The 21788-nt window shown below is 49.2% G+C and overlaps 1 protein-coding gene across 3 annotated transcripts in view; it reads right to left on the reverse strand.

Moving 5' to 3' along the window:
• Window positions 1-21788, reverse strand: part of DCAKD (dephospho-CoA kinase domain containing) — a 155224-nt gene that overhangs the window by 66789 nt on the left and 66647 nt on the right. The gene's annotated exons all lie outside the window — the stretch shown is intronic.

Consider the following 21788-nt stretch of genomic DNA (forward strand, 5'->3'; position numbering starts at 1 on the left):
CAATAGTTCAACCAAGTACATCCATTAGTTAAACCAAGCTTCTACACAGGCCCCTCTAGACTTCCTCAACATATCTAGACCTACCCTCATATGTCCCTCAGACTTCACCACATGCCCCAGGCATCACTAACAGTTCTTGCATGCCCTCCATCTGACTTTCCTGCACATCACTCACCCCTGCCCACGTGCCTTTCAGACCTTTCCCACTTACTGAATAATCTACTGAAAATACTTTTACCTATCTGATTCTTACTTCCTTGTCACTGCCCTAATGTTCCTATGTAAATATCTTTATTGCTTTACCTCCCTTTTTTTCTGAAGCAGCTCCCTTTCATGTCTTTCTCCTATTATACAACACTTCCCATTTCTCAGTTAATACTCCCCATCCCCTTTTGCTATATACCTGTGACTAATCTCCCCAATTTATTTTCCCTGCTCCTTCAAACTCATTTCCTGTCTTCTTCATGACTCAGTGACTTTCTCTTTTGAGTGGCAGTGGCCTATGACACAGGACCCCCGGAGGTAGTAGGATGAAAACTCTGCACTCCCTACTACTACGCTGTGTTGTGTCACCTCCCTTAAGTAGTGCTGAACAATTCAAATATTCACGTAGATACAGTTATATGCATTGAAGCCAGGCAATCAACAGTGAAAAAATAGGATTTTAATACCTACCAGTAAATCCTTTTCTTTTAGTCCGTAGAGGATGCTGGGGATGCTTCAAGAACCATGGGGTACAGACAGGATCCGCAGGAGACATGGGCATTTTAAGACTTTAAAAGGGGTGTGAACTGGATCCTCCCTCTATGCCCCTCCTCCAGACTCCAGTTATAGGAACTGTGCCCAGGGAGACGGACATTTCGAAGGAAAAGGATTTATTTAATTTTTAAAACTAAGGTGAGATACATACCAGCTCACACCTTAAACACGCCGTACAACATGGCATTCAACAACAACGCATGCAACGGCATGACCAACATCAGCCACAGACTGACTGAACTTAACAACATGAGTGTAACCATAACCAAACTGCAGATACAGCCCGCACTGGGACGGGCGCCCAGCATCCTCTATGGACTAAGAGAAAAGAATTTACCGGTGGGTATTAAAATACTATTTTCTCATACGTCCTAGAGGATGCTGGGGATGCTTCAAGAACCATGAGGTTTATACCAAAGCTCTAGAACGGGCGGGAGAGTGAGGATGACTCTGCAGCACCGATTGACCAAACAAGAGGTCCTCCTCAGCCAGGGTATCAAACTTGTAAAACTTCGCAAAGGTGTTTGATCCCGACCAAGTCGCAGCTCGGCAAAGCTGTAATGCCGAGACCCCTCGGGCAGCCGCCCAGGATGAGCCCACCTTTCTGGTAGAATGGGCTTTCACCGATTTCGGTAACGACAATCCTGCCGTAGAATGAGCCTGCTGAATTGTATTACAGATCCAGCGCGTAATAGTCTGCTTGGAAGCAGGAGCCCCAATCTTGTTGGGAGCCCACAGGACAAACAGAGCCTCTGTTTTCCTAATCTGAGCCGTTCTGGCAACATAGATTTTCAAAGCTCTGACCACATCGAGAGACTTCGATTCCGCCAAGGCGTCAGTAGCCACTGGCACCACAATAGGCTGGTTTACGTGAAATGATGAAACCACTTTTGGCAGAAATTGCTGACGAGTTCTCAACTCCGCTCTATCAGCATGGAAGATTAAAATAAGATTTTACTCACCGGTAAATCTATTTCTCGTAGTCCGTAGTGGATGCTGGGACTCCGTAAGGACCATGGGGAATAGCGGCTCCGCAGGAGACTGGGCACAACTAAAGAAAGCTTTAGGACTACCTGGTGTGCACTGGCTCCTCCCACTATGACCCTCCTCCAGACCTCAGTTAGGATACTGTGCCCGGAAGAGCTGACACAATAAGGAAGGATTTTGAATCCCGGGTAAGACTCATACCAGCCACACCAATCACACCGTATAACTCGTGATACTATACCCATTTAACAGTATGAAATATAACTGAGCCTCTCAACAGATGGCTCAACAATAACCCTTTAGTTAGGCAATAACTATATACAAGTATTGCAGACAATCCGCACTTGGGATGGGCGCCCAGCATCCACTACGGACTACGAGAAATAGATTTACCGGTGAGTAAAATCTTATTTTCTCTGACGTCCTAAGTGGATGCTGGGACTCCGTAAGGACCATGGGGATTATACCAAAGCTCCCAAATGGGCGGGAGAGTGCGGATGACTCTGCATCACCGAATGAGCAAACTCTAGGTCCTCCTCAGCCAGGGTATCAAACATGTAGACTCTTGCAAAAGTGTTTGAACCCGACCAAGTAACAGCTCGGCAAAATTGTAAAGCCGAGACCCCTCGGGCAGCCGCCCAAGAAGAGCCCCTTTCCTCGTGGAATGGGCTTTTACAGATTTAGGGTGCGGCAGTCCAGCCGCAGAATGTGCAAGTTGAATCGTGCTACAGATCCAGCGAGCAATAGTCTGCTTAGAAGCAGGAGCACCCAGCTTGTTGGGTGCATATATGATAAATAGCGAGTCAGTTTTCCTGACTCCAGCCATCCTGGAAACATATATTTTTCAGGGCCCTGACTACGTCCAGTAACTTGGAATCCTCCAAGTCCCAAGTAGCCGCAGGCACCACAATAGGTTGGTTCACATAAAACACTGATATCACCTTAGGAAGGAATTGGGAACGAGTCCTCAATTCCGCCCTATCCATATAAAAAAAAACAGATAAGGGCTTTTGCATGATAAAGCCGCCAATTCTGATACACGCCTGGCCGACGCCAAGGCCAACAGCATGACCACTTTTCACGTGAGGTATTTTAGCTCCACGGATTTAAGTGGCTCAACCCAATGCGACTTCAGGAAATCCAACACCACGTTGAGATCCCACGGTGCCACTGGAGGCACAAACGGGGGCTGACTATGCAACACTCCCTTAACAAAAGTCTGAACTTCAGGCAGTGAAGCCAGTTCTATTTTGGAAGAAAATCGATAGAGCCGAAATCTGGACCTTAATGGAACCCAATTTTAGGCCCATAGTCACCCCTGACTGTAGGAAGTGCAGAAATCGACCTAGCTGAAATTCCTCCGTTGGGGCCTTCCTGGCCTCACAGCACGCAACATATTTCCGCCATATGCGGTGATAATGGTTTGCGCTCACTTCTTTCCTAGCTTTAATTAGCGTAGGGATAACTTCCTCTGGAATGCCCTTTTCCTTCAGGATTCGGCGTTCAACCGCCATGCCGTCAAACGCAGCCGCGGTACGTCTTGGAACAGACAGGCCCCCTGCTGCAGCAGGTCCTGTCTGAGCGGCAGAGGCCATGGGTCCTCTGAGATCATTTCTTGGAGTTCTGGGTACCAAGCTCTTCTTGGCCAATCCGGAACAATGAGTATAGTTCTTACTCCTCTCCTTCTTATTATTCTCATTACCCTGGGTATGAGAGGCAGAGAAGGGAGCACATACACCGACTGGTACACCCACGGTGTTACCAGAGCGTCCACAGCTATTGCCTGAGGGTCCCTTGACCTGGCGCAATATCTTTTTAGCTTTTTGTTGAGGCGGGACGCCATCATGTCCACCTGTGGCCTTTCCCAACGGTGTACAAACATTTGGAAGACTTCTGGATGAAGTCCTCACTCTCCCGGGTGGAGGTCGTGTCTGCTGAGAAAGCCTGCTTCCCAGTTGTCCACTCCGGGAATGAACACTGCTGACAGTGCTAACACATGATTTTCCGCTCATCGGAGAATCCTTGTGGCTTCTGCCATCGCCATCCTGCTTCTTGTGCCGCCCTGTCGGTTTACATGAGCGACCGCCGTGATGTTGTCTGACTGGATCAGCACCGGCCGGTGTTGAAGCAGGAGTCTAGCCTGACTTAGGGCATTGTAAATGGCCCTTAGTTCCAGAATATTTATGTGTAGGGAAGTCTCCTGACTTGTCCATAGTCCTTGGAAGTTTCTTCCCTGTGTAACTGCCCCCCAGCCTCGAAGGCTGGCATCCGTGGTCACGAGGACCCAGTCCTGTATGCCGAATCTGCGGTCCTCTAGAAGATGAGCACTCTGCAGCCACCACAACAGCGACACCCTGGCCCTTGGAGACAGGGTTATCCGCCGATGCATCTGAAGATGCGACCCGGACCACTTGTCCAACAGATCCCACTGGAAGATCCTTGCATGGAACCTGCTGAATGGAATTTCTTCGTAAGAAGCTACCATCTTTCCCAGGGCTCGCGTGCATTGATGCACCGACACCTGTATTTGTATTAGGAGGTCTCTGTCTAGAGACGACAACTCCTTGGAATTCTCCTCCGGGAGAAACCCTTTTTTCTTGTTCTGTGTCCAGAACCATACCCAGGAACAGTAGACGCGTCGTAGGAACCAGCTGCGACTTTGGAATATTCAGAATCCAGCCGTGCTGTTGTAGCACTTCCCGAGATAGTGCTACTCCGACGAACAACTGCTCCCTGGACCTCGCCTTTATAAGGAGATCGTCCAAGTACGGGATAATTATTTCGGCCATTACCTTGGTAAATACCCTCGGTGCCGGGGACAGACCAACGGCAACGTCTGGAATTGGTAATGACAAACCTGTACCACAATTTTGAGGTACTCCTGGTGAGGAGGGTAAATAGGGACATGCAGGTAAGCATCCTTGATGTCCAGTGATAACATGAAATTCTCCAGGCTTGCAATAATCGCCCTGAGCGATTCCATTTTGAACTTGAACCTTCGTATATAAGTGTTCAAGGATTTAAATTTTAGAATGGGTCTCACCGAACCGTCTGGTTTCGGTACCACAAACATTTTGGAATAGTAACCCCAGCCTTGTTGAAGGAGGGGTACCTTGATTTCACCTGCTGGAAGTACAGCTTGTGAATTGCCGCCAGTACTACCTCCCTTTCTCCGAGGGCAGCAGGCAAGGCTGATGTGAGGTAACGGCGAGGGGAAGTCGCCTCGAACTCCAGCTTGTATCCCTGTGATACTACTTGCAGAACCTAGGGATCCACCTGTGGGCAAGCCCACTGGTCCCTGAAGTTCCCGAGACGCGCCTCCACCGCACCTGTCTCCACCTGTGGAGCCCCAGCGTCATGCGGTGGACTCAGAGGAAGCGGGAGAAGATTTTTGATCCTGGGAACTGGCTGTTTGGTGCAGCTTTTCCCTTCTTCCCTTGTCTCTGTGCAGAAAGGAAGCGTCTTTGACCCGCTTGCTTTTCTGAAGCCGAAAGGACTGTACCTGAAAATACGGTGCTTTCTTAGGCTGTGAGGAAACCTGAGGTAAAAAATTTTCTTCCCAGCAGTTGCTGTGGATACGAGGTCCCAGAGACCATCCCCAAACAATTCCTCACCCTTATAAGGCAGAATCTCCATGTGCCTTTTAAAGTCAGCATCACCTGTCCACTGCCGGGTCTCTAATACTCTCCTGGCAGAATGGACATTGCCTTAATTCTGGATGCCAGCCGGCAAATATCCCTCTGTGCATCCCTCATATATAAGACGACGTCTTTAATATGCTCTATGTTAGCAAAATATTATCTCTGTCTAGGGTATTAATATTGACAGGGTATCAGACCACGCTGCAGCAGCACTATTCATGCTGAGACAATTGCAGGTCTCAGTATAGTACCTGAGTGTGTATATACAGACTTCAGGATAGCCTCCGGCTTTTTATCAGCAGGCTCCTTCAAAGTGGCAGTGCCACCTTTTCTGACAACCGTGTGAGCGCCTTATCCACCCTAGGGGAAATCTCCCAACGTGACCTATCCTCTGGCGGAAAAGGGTACGCCATCAGTAACTTTTTAGAAATTACCAGTTTCTTATCGGGGGAACCCACGCTTCTTTACACACTTCATTCACCCATCTGATGGGGGAACAAAACACTGGCTGCTTTTTGTCCCCAAACATAAAACCCCTTTTATGTGGTACCTGGGTTCATGTCAGAAATGTGTAACACATTTTTCATTGCCTAGATCATGCAACGGATGTTCCTAGTGGATTGTGTATATGTCTCAATCTCGTCGACACTGGAGTCAGACTCCGTGTCGACATCTGTGTCTGCCATCTGAGGTAACGGCCGTTTTTTGAGCCCCTGATGGCCTTTGAGACGCCTGGGCAGGCGCGGGCTGAGAAGCCGGCTGTCCCACAGCTGTTACGTCATCCAGCCTTTTATGTAAGGAGATGACATTGTCGGTTAATACTTTCCACCTATCCATCCACTCTGATGTCGGCCCCACAGGGGGCGACATCCCATTTATCGGCCTCTGCTCCGCCTCCACGTAACCTTCCTCATCCAACATGTCGACACAGCCGTACCGACACACCGCACACACACAGGGAATGCTCTGACTGAGGACAGGACCCCACAAAGTCCTTTGGGGAGACAGAGAGAGAGTATGCCAGCACACACCAGAGCGCTATATAATGCAGGTATTAACACTATAACTGAGTGATTTTTCCCCAAATAGCTGCTTGTATACACATATTGCGCCTAAATTTAGCGCCCCCCCTCTCTTTTTAACCCTTTGAGCCTGAAAACCACAGGGGAGAGCCTGGGGAGCTGTCTTCCAGCTGCACTGTGAAGAAAAAATGGCGCCAGTGTGCTGAGGGAGTTAGCCCCGCCCCTTTTTCGGCGGACTTTTCTCCCGCTTTTTTCTGGAATTCTGGCAGGGGTAATCTATCACATATATAGCCCTGGGACTATATATTGTGATGATTTGCCAGCCAAGGTGTTTATATTGCTGCTCAGGGCGCCCCCCCCCCCCAGCGCCCTGCACCCATCAGTGACCGGAGTGTGAGGTGTGCATGAGGAGCAATGGCGCACAGCTGCAGTGCTGTGCGCTACCTTGTTGAAGACCGAGGTCTTCTGCCGCCGATTTTCCGGACCACTTCTTGCTTCTGGCTCTGTAAGGGGGACGGCGGCGCGGCTCCGGGACCGAACGATCGAGGTCGGGTCCTGTGTTCGATCCCTCTGGAGCTAATGGTGTCCAGTAGCCTAAGAAGCCCAAGCTATCTCCAGTCAGGTAGGTTCGCTTCTTCTCCCCTTAGTCCCTCGCTGCAGTGAGTCTGTTGCCAGCAGATCTCACTGTAAAATAAAAAACCTAAAATATACTTTCTTTCTAGGAGCTCAGGAGAGCCCCTAGTGTGCATCCAGCTCAGCCGGGCACAAGATTCTAACTGAGGTCTGGAGGAGGGTCATAGTGGGAGGAGCCAGTGCACACCAGGTAGTCCTAAAGCTTTCTTTAGTTGTGCCCAGTCTCCTGCGGAGCCGCTATTCCCCATGGTCCTTACGGAGTCCCAGCATCCACTTAGGACGTCAGAGAAATAGGGGCTTTTGTGAGACAAAGCCGCCAATTCAGATACCCGCCTTGCGGATGCCAAGGCCAACAACAGGACTACTTTCCAAGTAAGGAATTTTAACTCAACCTTACGTAAAGGTTCAAATCAATGATATTGCAGGAACTGCAATACCACATTAAGATCCCACGGTGCCACAGGGGGCACAAATGGAGGTTGGATGTGCAGCACGCCTTTCACGAAGGTCTGAACTTCTGGAAGGGAGGCCAATTCTTTCTGAAAGAAGATTGATAAGGCCGAAATTTGTACTTTAATGGAGCCCAACTTTAGGCCCGCATCCACACCTGCTTACAAAAAATGGAGCAAACGCCCCAGCTGAAAATCCTCCGTAGGAGCCTTCTTGGATTCACACCAAGACACACATTTCCTCCAAATACAGTGGTAATGCTTTGCCGTGACTTATTTTCTAGCCTGAAGAAGTGTGGGAATGACTTCACTGGGAATACCCTTTCGGGCTAGGATTTGGCGTTCAACCGCCATGCCGTCAAACGCAGCCACGGTAAGTCTTGATACATGCACGGTCCTTGTTGTAACAGGTCCTCCCGCAGAGGAAGAAGCCAGGGATCTTCTATGAGCAACTCCTGAAGATCTGGATACCAGGCCCTCTTTGGCCAGTCTGGAACAATGAGTATCGCCTGAACCCTTGTTCTTCTTATAATCTTTATCACCTTTGGAATGAGTGGAAGTGGAGGGAACACATAGACCGACGGAAACACCCACGGTGTCACTAGGGCGTCCACCGCTATTGCTTGAGGGTCCCTCGACCTGGAACAATATCTCAGAAGTTTCTTGTTGAGGCGAGACGCCATCATGTCTATTTGAGGAATTCCCCAACGACTTGTCACTTCTGCAAAGACCTCTTGATGAAGACCCCACTCTCCCGGATGGAGATCGGGTCTGCTAAGGAAGTCTGCTTCCCAGTTGTCCACTCCTGACAGAGCGCATGCATGTCTCTCCGCCCAGCGAAGAACTTTCGTGGCCTCCGCCATCACCGCTCTGCTCTTTGTTCTGCCCTGGCGGTTTATGTACGCCACTGCTGTTATGTTGTCTGACTGAATCAACACGGGCAGACCGCGAAGAAGATGTTCCGCTTGCAGAATGCCATTGTAAATGGCCCTTAATTACAGAATGTTTATGCGCAGACAAGCTTCCTGGCTTGACCATTTTCCCTGAAAATTTCTCCCCTGTGTGACTGCTCCCCAGCCTCGGAGACTTGCATCTGTGGTCACCAGGATCCAATCCTGAATCCCGAACCTGCGTCCCTCCAGGAGGTGAGAACCGTGCAGCCACCACAGAAGGGAGATTCTGGTCCTGGAAGATAGGATTATTTTCCGGTGCATGTCCAGGTGAGACCCGGACCACTTGTCCAACAGGTCCCACTGAAACACTCTGGCATGGAACCTGCCAAACTGAATGGCCTTGTAGGCCGCCACCATCTTCCCCAGCAACAGAGTGCATTGAAGAATCGACTCTCTTGCCGGTTTCAGAATCTGTTTCACCATGTTCTGTATTTCCAGAGCTTTTTCCTCTGGAAGAGAAACTCTCTGTAATTCTGTATCCAGAATCATACCCAGGAACGACAGCCGCGTCGACGGCACCAACTGCGATTTCGGCAAGTTTAGGAGCCAACCATGTTGTTGCAGAACTATCAGGGAGAGCGTAATGTTCTGCAGTAACTGGTCCCTGGATCTCGCCTTTATCAGGAGACATCCAAGTATGGGATAATTGTGACTCCCTGCTTGCGCAGGAGAACCATAATTTCCGCCATAACCTTGGTGAAAACCCTCGGAGCTGTGGACAGACCAAACGGCAACGTCTGAAATTGGTAATGACAATCCTGAACTGCAAACCTCAGGTAAGCCTGATGCGGAGGAAAAATGGGAACGTGCAAGTAGGCATCCTTTATGTCTACCGACACCATAAAATCCCCTTGCTCCAGAGTGGAGATCACCGCCCGGAGAGATTCCATCTTGAATTTGAATTTTCTTAGGTAGAAATTGAGGGATTATAGATTCAGGATTGGTCTGACCGAGCCGTCCAGCTTCAGGACCACGAATAAAATCCTTCTCCCTGTTGTGACGGGGGAACCTTGATAATGACCTGATTTAGACACTTTTGTATTGCGTCGCGTACAACCTCCCTGTCCGGAAGAGAAGCTGGTAAGGCCGATTCGAAAAATCGGCGAGGGGGAACGTCTTGAAACTCTAGTTTGTACCCCTGGGATACTATTTCCAAAACCCATGGATCCAGGGCCGAACAAACCCAGAACTGACTGAAGAGTTTTAGACGCACCCCCACCGATGCGGACTCCAGCAGAGGAGCCCCAGCGTCATGCGGTGGATTTGGCAGAAGCTGGGGAGGACTTCTGCTCTTGGGAACCTGCCACTGCCGGTGACTTTTTTCCTTTCCCCCTTCCTCTAGTAGCAAGAAAGAACTAAATTGAAAGCGCTGTCCACAATAAAGGATAGATAAAATTGTATTTATTTTGTATTGATAACTGTTAATATAAACACTTAAAAAGCTAAAACATAATATGTATATCTACAAAGCCTATTTCTTCAGTGATCCTTTTCACAGGTACCTTGTGATTGCACTGGTAATGAATACTAGATTGCTGATTAGAACAATATAGCATGCAATAGGTGCTCTAATTAGCTCCACAGTGAACAATTCTTAGTAGCAAATTATATTATTCAGCCTCCTAAATACTTAAGTACACATATATGGAACACTTATTTTCACAGCCCAAACATATCTAGAGGAAATGCATACAGTTGATAAATGCTTTTTCACCTCCCGCTGGGACAGCGTAGTGATACAATGTGTCCAAAGTGTCTCTGCCTTAGAATCAGGCTGAATATGTAACAAAGAATCAAGTCTCCTATGGAAGCTTTCCAGCTAATTAGCTTCTGACAGGCATCCCCGTCTAAGCATAGAATAAATAAGAATTTACTTACCGATAATTCTATTTCTCGGAGTCCGTAGTGGATGCTGGGGTTCCTGAAAGGACCATGGGGAATAGCGGCTCCGCAGGAGACAGGGCACAAAAAGTAAAGCTTTAGGATCAGGTGGTGTGCACTGGCTCCTCCCCCTATGACCCTCCTCCAAGCCTCAGTTAGGATACTGTGCCCGGACGAGCGTACACAATAAGGAAGGATTTATGAATCCCGGGTAAGACTCATACCAGCCACACCAATCACACTGTACAACCTGTGATCTGAACCCAGTTAACAGTATGATAACAGCGGAGCCTCTGAAAGATGGCTCACAACAATAATAACCCGATTTTTGTAACTATGTACAAGTATTGCAGATAATCCGCACTTGGGATGGGCGCCCAGCATCCACTACGGACTCCGAGAAATAGAATTATCGGTAAGTAAATTCTTATTTTCTCTATCGTCCTAGTGGATGCTGGGGTTCCTGAAAGGACCATGGGGATTATACCAAAGCTCCCAAAACGGGCGGGAGAGTGCGGATGACTCTGCAGCACCGAATGAGAGAACTCCAGGTCCTCCTTAGCCAGGTTATCAATTTTGTAGGATTTTACAAACGTGTTTGCCCCTGACTAAATAGCCGCTCGGCAAAGTTGTAAAGCCGAGACCCCTCGGGCAGCCGCCCAAGATGAGCCCACCTTCCTTGTGGAATGGGCATTTACATATTTTGGCTGTGGCAGGCCTGCCACAGAATGTGCAAGCTGAATTGTATTACACATCCAACTAGCAAAAGTCTGCTTAGAAGCAAGAGCACCCAGTTTGTTGGGTGCATACAGGATAACAGCAAGTCAGTTTTCCTGACTCCAGCCGTCCTGGAACCTATATTTTCAGGGCCCTGACCACATCTAGCAACTTGGAGTCCTCCAAGTCCCTAGTAGGCGCAAGACACCACAATAAGCTGGTTCAGGTGAAACACTGACACCACCTTAGGGAGAGAACTGGGGACGAGTCCGCAGCTCTGCCCTGTCCGAATGGACAAACAGATATGGGCTTTTTTGAGAAAAAAACCACCAATTTGACACTCGCCTGGTCCAGGCCAGGTCCAAGAGCATGTTCACTTTTCATGTGAGATGCTTCAAATCCACAGATTTGACTGGTTTTAAACCAATGTGTTTTGAGGAATCCCAGAACTACGTTGAGATCCCACAGTGCCACTGGAGGCACAAAAGGGGGTTGTATATGCAATACTCCCCTGACAAACTTCTGGACTTCAGGAACTGAAGCCAATTCTTTCTGGAAGAAAAATCGACAGGGCCGAAATTTGAACCTTAATGGACCCCAATTTGAGGCCCATAGACACTCCTGTTTGCAGGAAATGCAGGAATCGACCGAGTTGAAATTTCTTCGTGGGGCCTTCCTGGCCTCACACCACGCAACATATTTTCGCCACATGTGGTGATAATGTTGTGCGGTCACCTCCTTTCTGGCTTTGACCAGGGTAGGAATGACCTCTTCCTGAATGCCTTTTCCCTTAGGATCCGGCGTTCCACCGCCATGCCGTCAAACGCAGCTGCGGTAAGTCTTGGAACAGACATGGTACTTGCTGAAACAAGTCCCTTCTTAGCGGCAGAGGCCATAAGTCCTCTGTAAGCATCTCTTGAAGTTCCGGGTACCAAGTCCTTCTTGGCCAATCCGGAGCCATGAGTATAGTTCTTACTCCTCTACGTCTTATAATTCTCAGTACCTTAGGTATGAAAAGCAGAGGATGGAACACATACACCGACTGGTACACCCACGGTGTTACCAGAACGTCCACAGCTATTGCCTGAGGGTCTCTTAACCTGGCGCAATACCTGTCCCGTTTTTTGTTCAGACGGGACGCCATCATGTCCACCTTTGGTAATTCCCAACGGTTTACAATCATGTGGAAAACTTCCCCATGAAGTTCCCACTCTGCCGGGTGGAGGTCGTGCCTACTGAGGAAGTCTGCTTCCCAGTTTCCATTCCCGGAATGAAACACTGCTGACAGTGCTATCACATGATTTTCCGCCCAGCGAAAAGTCCTTGCAGTTTTTGCCACTGCCCTCCTGCTTCTTGTGCCGCCCTGTCTATTTACGTGGGCGACTGCCGTGATGTTTTATCCCACTGGATCAATACCGGCTGACCTTGAAGCAGAGGTCTTGCTAAGCTTAGAGCATTATAAATTTACCCTTAGCTATATTTATGTGGAGAAAAGTCTCCAGACTTGATCACACTCCCTGGAAATTTTTTCCTTGTGTGACTGCTCCCCAGCCTCTCGGGCTGGCCTCCGTGGTCACCAACATCCAAAACTGAATGCCGAATCTGCGGCCCTCTAGAAGATGAGCACTCTGTAACCACCACAGGAGAGACACCCTTGTCCTTGGATATAGGGTTATCCGCTGATGCATCTGAAGATGCGATCCGGACCATTTGTCCAGCAGATCCCACTGAAAAGTTCTTGCATGAAATCTGCCGACTGGAATTGCTTCGAAGGAAGTCACCATTTTTTTACCATGGCCCTTGTGCAATGATGCACTGATTTTAGGAGGTTCCTGACTAGCTCGGATAACTCCCTGGCTTTCTCTTCCGGGAGAAACACCTTTTTCTGGACTGTGTCCAGAATCATCCCTAAGCACAGGAGACTTGTTGTCGGGATCAGCTGCGATTTTGGAATATTTAGAATCCACCCCTGCTGTTGTAACAGTATCCGAGATAGTGCTACTCCGACCTCCAACTGTTCCCTGGACTTTGCCCTTATCAGGAGATCGTCCAAGTAAGGGATAATTAAGACGCCTTTTCTTCGAAGAAGAACCATCATTTCGGCCATTACCTTGGTAAAGACCCGGGGTGCCGTGGACAATCCAAACGGCAGCGTCTGAAACTGATAGTGACAGTTCTGTACCACGAACCTGAGGTACCCTTAGTGATAAGGGCAAATTTGGGACATGGAGGTAAGCATCCCTGATGTCTCGGGACACCATATAGTCCCCTTCTTCCCGGTTCGTTATCACTGCTCTGAGTGACTCCATCTTGATTTGAACCTTTGTAAGTGTTCAAATTTTTTTAGATTTAGAATAGGTCTCACCTAGCCTTCTGGCTTCAGTACCACAATATAGTGTGGAATAATACCCCTTTTCTTGTTGTAGGAGGGGTAATTTAATTATCACCTGCTGGGAATACAGCTCGTGAATTGTTTCCCATACTGCCTCCTTGTCGGAGGGAGACCTTGGTAAAGCAGACTTCAGGAGCCTGCGCAGGGGAAACGTCTCGACATTCCAATCTGTACCCCTGGGATACTACTTGTAGGATCCAGGGGTCCTGTACGGTCTCAGCGTCATGCTGAGAGCTTGTCAGAAGCGGTGGAACGCTTCTGTTCCTGGGAATGGGCTGCCTGCTGCAGTCTTCTTCCCTTTCCTCTATCCCTGGGCAGATATGACTCTTATAGGGACGAAAGGACTGAAGCTGAAAAGACGGTGTCTTTTTCTGCAGAGATGTGACTTAGGGTAAAAACGGTGGATTTTCCAGCAGTTGCCGTGGCCACCAGGTCCGATGGACCGACCCCAAATAACTCCTCTTCCTTTATACGGCAATACACCTTTGTGCCGTTTGGAATCTGCATCACCTGACCACTGTCGTGTCCATAAACATCTTCTGGCAGATATGGACATCGCACTTACTCTTGATGCCAGAGTGCAAATATCCCTTTGTGCATCTCGCATATATAGAAATGCATCCTTTAAATGCTCTATAGTCAATAAAATACTGTCCCTGTCAAGGGTATCAATATTTTTAGTCAGGGAATCCGACCAAGCCACCCCAGCTCTGCACATCCAGGCTGAGGCGATCGCTGGTCGCAGTATAACACCAGTATGTGTGTATATACTTTTTATGATATTTTCCAGCCTCCTGTCAGCTGGCTCCTTGAGGACGGCCCTATCTATAGACGGTACCGCCACTTGTTCTGATAAGCGTGTGAGCGCCTTATCCACCCTACGGGGTGTTTCCCAACGCGCCCTAACTTCTGGCGGGAAAGGGTATACCGCCCATATTTTCTATCGGGGGGAACCCACGCATCATCACACACTTCATTTAATTTATCTGATTCAGGAAAAACTACGGTAGTTTTTTCACATCCCACATAATACCCTCTTTTGTGGTACTTGTAGTATCAGAAATATGTAACACCTCCTTCATTGCCCTTAACGTGTGGCCCTAATAAGGAATACGTTTGTTTATTCACCGTCGACACTGGATTCAGTGTCCCTGTCTGTGTCTGTGTCGACCGACTAAAGTAAACGGGCGTTTTAAAACCCCTGACGGTGTTTTTGAGACGTCTGGACCGGTACTAATTGTTTGTCGGCCGTCTCATGTCGTCAACCGACCTTGCCGCGTGTTGACATTATCACGTAATTCCCTAAATAAGCCATCCATTCCGGTGTCGACTCCCTAGAGAGTGACATCACCATTACAGGCAATTGCTCCGTCTCCTCACCAACATCGTCCTCATACATGTCGACACACACGTACCGACACACAGCACACACACAGGGAATGCTCTGATAGAGGACAGGACCTACTAGCCCTTTGGAGAGACAGAGGGAGAGTTTGCCAGCACACACCAAAAACGCTATAATTATATAGGGACAACCTTATATAAGTGTTTTCCCTTATAGCATCTTTTTTATATATTTTTAACGCCAAATTAGTGCCCCCCCTCTCTGTTTTAACCCTGTTTCTGTAGTGCAGTGCAGGGGAGAGCCTGGGAGCCTTCCCTCCAGCCTTTCTGTGAGGGAAAATGGCGCTGTGTGCTGAGGAGATAGGCCCCGCCCCTTTTTCGGCGGCCTCGTCTCCCGCTCTTAACGGATTCTGGCAGGGGTTAAATATCTCCATATAGCCCCCGGAGGCTATATGTGAGGTATTTTTAGCCAAAAATAGGTTTTCATTGCCTCCCAGGGCGCCCCCCTCCCAGCGCCCTGCACCCTCAGTGACTGCCGTGTGAAGTGTGCTGAGAGGAAATGGCGCACAGCTGCAGTGCTGTGCGCTACCTTAAGAAGACTGAGGAGTCTTCATGCCGCCGATTCTGGACCTTCTTCTTGTTTCAGCATCTGCAAGGGGGCCGGCGGCGAGGCTCCGGTGACCATCCAGGCTGTACCTGTGATCGTCCCTCTGGAGCTAATGTCCAGTAGCCAAAGAAGCCAATCCATCCTGCACGCAGGTGAGTTCACTTCTTCTCCCCTAAGTCCCTCGTTGCAGTGATCCTGTTGCCAGCAGGACTCACTGTAAAATAAAAAACCTAAGCTAAACTTTTCTAAGCAGCTCTTTAGGAGAGCCACCTAGATTGCACCCTTCTCGGCCGGGCACAAAAATCTAACTGAGGCTTGGAGGAGGGTCATAGGGGGAGGAGCCAGTGCACACCACCTGATCCTAAAGCTTTACTTTTTGTGCCCTGTCTCCTGCGGAGCCGCTATTCCCCATGGTCCTTTCAGGAACCCCAGCATCCACTAGGACGATAGAGAAATTATGGATGAGATTCTTATGAAATAAACTGATTGCACAGTAACTTGAATGTCCACTGCAGGTGAACTGTAGAGATAGCTTATCTCACCGGTTTGTGCAGCTACCACATCTCCCGCCGGGCTCCGTCTCTGCCGCACATAGCACTCAGCGGCTCTATCACTGACGTCAGCGCTGTATTCCTCCCGTTGGTGTGGGTTGGATGCAAGCGTGCAAACAGCTTGGAGCGCAGAGATCCTCCGGCCAGTGGTTCAGAACTGCATCGGTTGTTATGCGCTTGGCCCGTATGGCAGGGCGGCACAAGTTCTCACCGGCACCGGCGTTAGGAGGTGATGTCGGCTTTGTAGAAGCTCAAGTCTATATACAGGGGTAAAAACTTAACATGTTTCTCAGCCTGTTACCCGTGGCTGTTTCCTCAGAAGTGAAGGTTCACTCCATATTTTTCTTAAGAGTCAGCATCAGTATTCCATTGATGAATCCACAATGCTCGTCTAGCTGAGACTGCCATGGCATTGGCCTTTGCACCCAAAAGGCCAATATCCCTTGCAGCTTCCTTTAGGTATGCTGCAGCGTCCCTGATATGACCTAGCGTCAAGAGAACGCTATCCCTATCCAGGGTATCTATATCAGATGACAAGTAATCTGCCCATTTTTCGATAGCACTACTCACCCACGCAGATGCAATGGCTGGCCTGAGCAGCGTACCTGTGATGACATAAATGCATTTCAATGTAGTTTCCTGCCTACGATCCACCGGATCCTTAAGGGCTGCCGTGTCAGGGGACGGAAGAGCCACCTTTTTGGACAGCCGTGATAGAGCCTTGTCCACAATGGGTGGTGACTCCCACTTTTCTCTATCCCCAGAGGGAAACGGATACGCCACTGGAATCCTTTTGGGAATCTGAAACTTTTTGTCAGGATTTTCCCAAACCTTTTCAAATAGGGTGTTCAGTTCATGAGAGGGAGGAAACGTTACCTCAGGCTTCTTCCCCTTATACATACAGACCCTTTTGTCAGGAACAAGAGGGTCCTCCGAGATATGTAATACGTCTTTTATCGCCACAATCATGTACCGAATGCTCTTTGCTAATTTCGGATCTAATCTGGTATCACTATAGTCGACACTGGAGTCAGAGTCCGTGTCGGTATCCGTGTCTGCCAACTGGGCAAATGATCTTTTTTGTGACCCCGAGGGGTCTGGACTTGTAACAATATATCCTCCACAGATTTCTTCCATGCCTGGTTCTGAGACTCCGATTTATCCAATCTCTTATTAATAAGAGCCACATTAGCATTCAAAGAATTCAACACATTTACCCAAACAGGAGTCGGTGGTGCCGACAGGTTCACTCCCACAGTCATTTGTGTCCCTAATACAGCCTCCTCTTGGGAAGAGCACTCCGCCTCAGACATGCCGACACACGTGTATTCACCACTCACAGACACACTGGGCATACAATGGACAGACCCACAGTAAAGTCTGTCAGAGAGACACAGAGGGAGTTTGCCAGCTCACAACCCAGCGCTTCACCAACGGTTCTGAAAACACTAAAAATGTCCTAGCCCTGCAGGCGCTTTTATAATCAACATATATTACACCAAATTTACTGTGCCCCCCCGTTTTTTACCCTGATACTTATGCAGCAGTGAGAGGAAGGACCAGCGTCTCTGCAGCCTGTGTAGAGAAAATGGCGCTGGGCTGTGTGAGCTGTGAGGGCTAAGCTCCGCCCCCGTAATGGCGCGCTTCAGTCCCACAATTTTTTCAAAACTTTTATACTGGCGGGGGTTATGACAGTGCCCTGGCACTACGTCCCTTGTTGCCAGTGTCATATAGAGGTTTATATGCTGCCCAGCCCCCCCCCTGCACCCTGTAGTGCAGCTGTGTGTGGGAGCATGGCGCGCAGCGCGATCGCTGTGCGGTACCTCAGAAGCCGTCACTGAAGTCTTCTTTGCTTCTTCTACTCACCTGTCTTCTGACTTCTGGCTCTGCAAGGGGGGTGACGGCCGGCTTTGGGAACGAGCATCTAGGCGTACCTAGCGATCAGACCCTTAGGAGCTAATGGTGTCCTGTAGCCAAGAAGCAGAGCCTTTAAACCCACTAGAAGTAGGTCTAACTTCTCTCCCCTAAGTCCCACGAAGCAGGGAGACTGTTGTCAGCAGTTCTCCCCGAAATTAAAAAACCTAACATAAGTCTTTTCAGAGAAACTCAGTAGAGCTCCTCAGAGTGCATCCAGTCTCCCTGGGCACAATTCTAAACTAGAGTCTGGAGGAGGGGCATAGAGGGAGGAGCCAGTTCACACCCCTTTGAAAGTCTTAAAGTGCCCATGTCTCCTGCGGATCCCGTCTATACCCCATGGTTCATGATGTGACCCCAGCATCCTCTAGGACGTATGAGAAAGATTGTTTAAGAAATTGAAAAGCAGAAACTGCTACAGGTGACCAACATGAATGATTAGCTCCTTTGTGGGTTAGAGCTACAATGGGGCAACTATGGTGGAATTTTTTTTAATGAACCTGCGATGATAGTTGCCAAGTCCTAAGAATCTTTGTATGGCACGTAAAGTGGTAGGTTGGGCCCAATTGAGAATGACTAGGACTTTTTCGGGATCCATTTGGAGACCAAAGGCAGAGATTATATAACCGAGGAAGGAAATGAAGGTGGCTTCAAAAACACAATTTTCTAACTTGCAATAAAGATGATTCTCCTGTAACCTCTGAAGAACTTCACAGACCTGCTGCCGGTGGGATTGGATGTCTGAGGAAAAATTAGAATATCGTCCAGATAGACTACCACCGATTTGTAAAGCATATCATGGAAGATCTCGTTAACAAAAAGTTTTGGAAGATGGCAGGGGCATTGCTGAGACCCAATGGCATAAATAAATATTCGTAGTGCCCATCCCTGGTATTAAATGCCACCTTCCATTCGTCTTCGGCACAAATTCTGATTAGGTTGTAAGCACCTATTAGATTAGGGGTGGGCAAAATACGGCCCGCGGGCCGAATGCGGCCCGCAAACTGATCCTGCCCGGCCCACTGCCTCCCACCAGCGAGTAATGACAAGCGGCCCGACCGGCTGAGCTGCTTGTCATTGCTCTGCACTGCAGTACCTCCTAGCTGCTGGCGGCGCCTCTCTCCCCTGCTGCGTTGTAGCAGCCTCCTCCTTCTCCCGTCCACAGTGACAACGGCTGTGTTCAGCCGAAAAGGGGGCCGAGCTATGTGCCGATGGGGGGGCTACACGGGACCTCAGGGGGCGGAGCAACACGGGACAAGAGGCAAACTGCTACAGATCCATCCTTCCTGCCACTGCCAGCCAGATCAGTAAGTAAATGGGAAAAGTGAGTGTGTGTGTGTGTGTGTGTGTGTGTGTGTGTGTGTCTGTGTGTGAGAGAGAGAGCGAGAGAGAGAGAGAGAGAGAGAGAGAGAGAGAGAGAGAGAGAGAGTGTGTGTGTGTGATAGTGTGTGTATATTTGTGTGTGCGGGCAGTGGCGTCAGACTTTTTTTAGGTTGCGGGGAGAGAACTTTAGCTCTCGCTGTACCATCCCCTCCTGTGTTCTGTCACCATGTCACCCCTGTGTTCTGTCACGTGTCACCCCCCCCCCCATGTTCGGTCACCGTGTCATCCCCGTGATCTGTCACAGTGTCACCCCCCCCGTGTTCTGTCACTGTCCCCCCCCATGTTCTGTCACTGTGTCACCCCCCCCCCCCCGTGTTCTGTCACTGTGTCACCCCCCCCCGTGTTCTGTCACTGCGTCACTCCCGCCGTGTTCTGTCACTGTCAACCCCACCGTGTTCTGTCACCGTTACGCCCAGAGGCATCACTGGGTGTGGTGACACCCGGAGCGCACTCTGTACTATTACACCCCCCCCCCTTCCCCGCTCGGGCCGCGTGGCGCCCGGAAAGTGGGTGTGACCTAATTTAGAAGGGGCGTGGCCTGGTGGGTCTTTTCTCTTTCGCTCCGGGGGCATGTCCAGCTTCCCCAAAGATGCTGGCTGACCCCGGAGACTGGACTGTGTGTGTGCTGGCTCTTATCTGTGACAGGAGCAGAGTGCTGCAGGAGATTATCTCACTGCAGCACTCTGCTCCTGTCACAGCAGAAGAGCTGGCACTTTGGTGTCACCCCGTCCAAGGGGGACACCCGAGTGCCGGTCGCACCCCTCGCCTGACACCACTGGTGTCACCCCCCATGTTCTGTCACTGTATCACCCCCACCGTGTTCTGTCACTGTGTCACACCCCCCATGTTCTATCACTGTGTCACACCTTTCCCCAGGGGCTATAAGACACTGGATAATTTGCTTGCTGCGCAATAATTATCCTAAATAAAATGTTAATGTGTAAAAGGGGGCTCTACCTGCCGTAATGTGTGTAAAAGGGGCTCTACCTGGTGTAATGTGTGTAAGTGGCGCTGTGTGGCGCAATTTGAATAATGGAGACTATTGTGCAGCCTTATATGAATCTGTATTATTTTTTGCCCACACCCCTTCCACATGAAGCCACGTCCCTATAATTTTGTTAAGTGGGGGGAGCTGCCATTTTGTTTGTGGCCCTCGGATACTGACAGGAAATGTGAAGTGGCCCCTCAGCTGAAATACTTGCCCACCCCTGTATTAGATCCAGCTTGGTGAAGAGTGATGACCCCTTGAATCGATCAGAGTTCTGTAATCAACAGTAGTGGATATCAGGTTTTAATGGTGATCTCGTTCAAGCCTCTGTAGTTGATGCAGGAGCGAAGACCCCCATCCTTTTTACTAACAAAGAAAAACCCAGCCCCAGCAGGAGATTTGGATGGATGGATGGATGGATGGATGGATGAATCCTTTATTCAGATTTCCTGAATGTATTCAGACATTGATTTAGTCTCTGGGACAGATAAAGGGCAAATACGACCACGGGGTGTTACCTTCCCTGGCATTAGTTCTATCGGACAGTCCCAGGGCCTGTGGGGAGGTAGGATGTCGGCACTCCGTTTACTAAAAACATCCCTGAATGCAGAGTACTGAGTAGAAATGGAATCTGGAAGATCACAACTTGTACTTCGAATAGGTCGATCTTTGGATAAACAGAATGAGAAACAAGTCTATCCCCAAGAAAGAATTTGCATTGTGACCCAGTCTATTTTGGGATTATGTCTCAGAAGCCACGGAAGGCCAAGAACTATTCCATGTGAGGCCTTGGCAATAACCAGAAGTACAATCTGTTCTACGGGGAGAACCCCATCCCGAAGACGTAGGGGAAGGGTTTGAAGGAAGACAGTCCCGTTGGAGATTTGGTTACCATCCACCGCTGTAAGAATAATACCCTGGCCCATGGATCGAGTTGGAATTTGGTGTTTCCGGACGAGTTCTGCAGAGATAAAGTTCCCTCCGGCTCCGGAATCTAAAAGAGAACAGACATAAATGACTCCTTGTGCACATTCGAGCGTAACTAGGATCTCAGACTCTCTGAAATTCTTGGAGAATGATTAATTACTCCCAACCTGGCTTCTCCAGGACCGGTTAGGAATGGAAGTTTCCCGGTCTTCGTGGAAAGGATGCAACCAGATGACTGGTATCTTCGCAATACATGCACAAGTTCTCGTGGCGTCGCTTCAACTGCTCCTCCGGAGTCAGACGGGCCCGGCTGATTTGCATAGGCTCCTCGGAGGAGTCAGGAACAGCTAACGGAAGTGGTGGAGGAGGAGAAACTTGTGGCTTAAACCGCTGACCTTTTTCGATCTGACATTCCCGGAACCGTAGGTCAACTTTATTACGTAATGAAATCAGGTCATCCAACTTAGTGGGCAAATTACGAGTAGCCAGATCGTCTTTCAGGCGCTCGGATAGTCCGTTCCAAAAAGTAGAAACTAGGGCTTCCCCGTTCCATTCCAGCTCAGAAGCGAGTGTCTGAAACTGCACAACATATTGTTTCACAGTTCTATGTCCTTGACGGAGTCGCATGATCTTGGAGGAA

The sequence above is a fragment of the Pseudophryne corroboree genome, chromosome 3 (assembly GCF_028390025.1).
Source record: "Pseudophryne corroboree isolate aPseCor3 chromosome 3, aPseCor3.hap2, whole genome shotgun sequence".
In the NCBI taxonomy this organism is placed as follows: Eukaryota; Metazoa; Chordata; class Amphibia; order Anura; family Myobatrachidae; genus Pseudophryne; species Pseudophryne corroboree.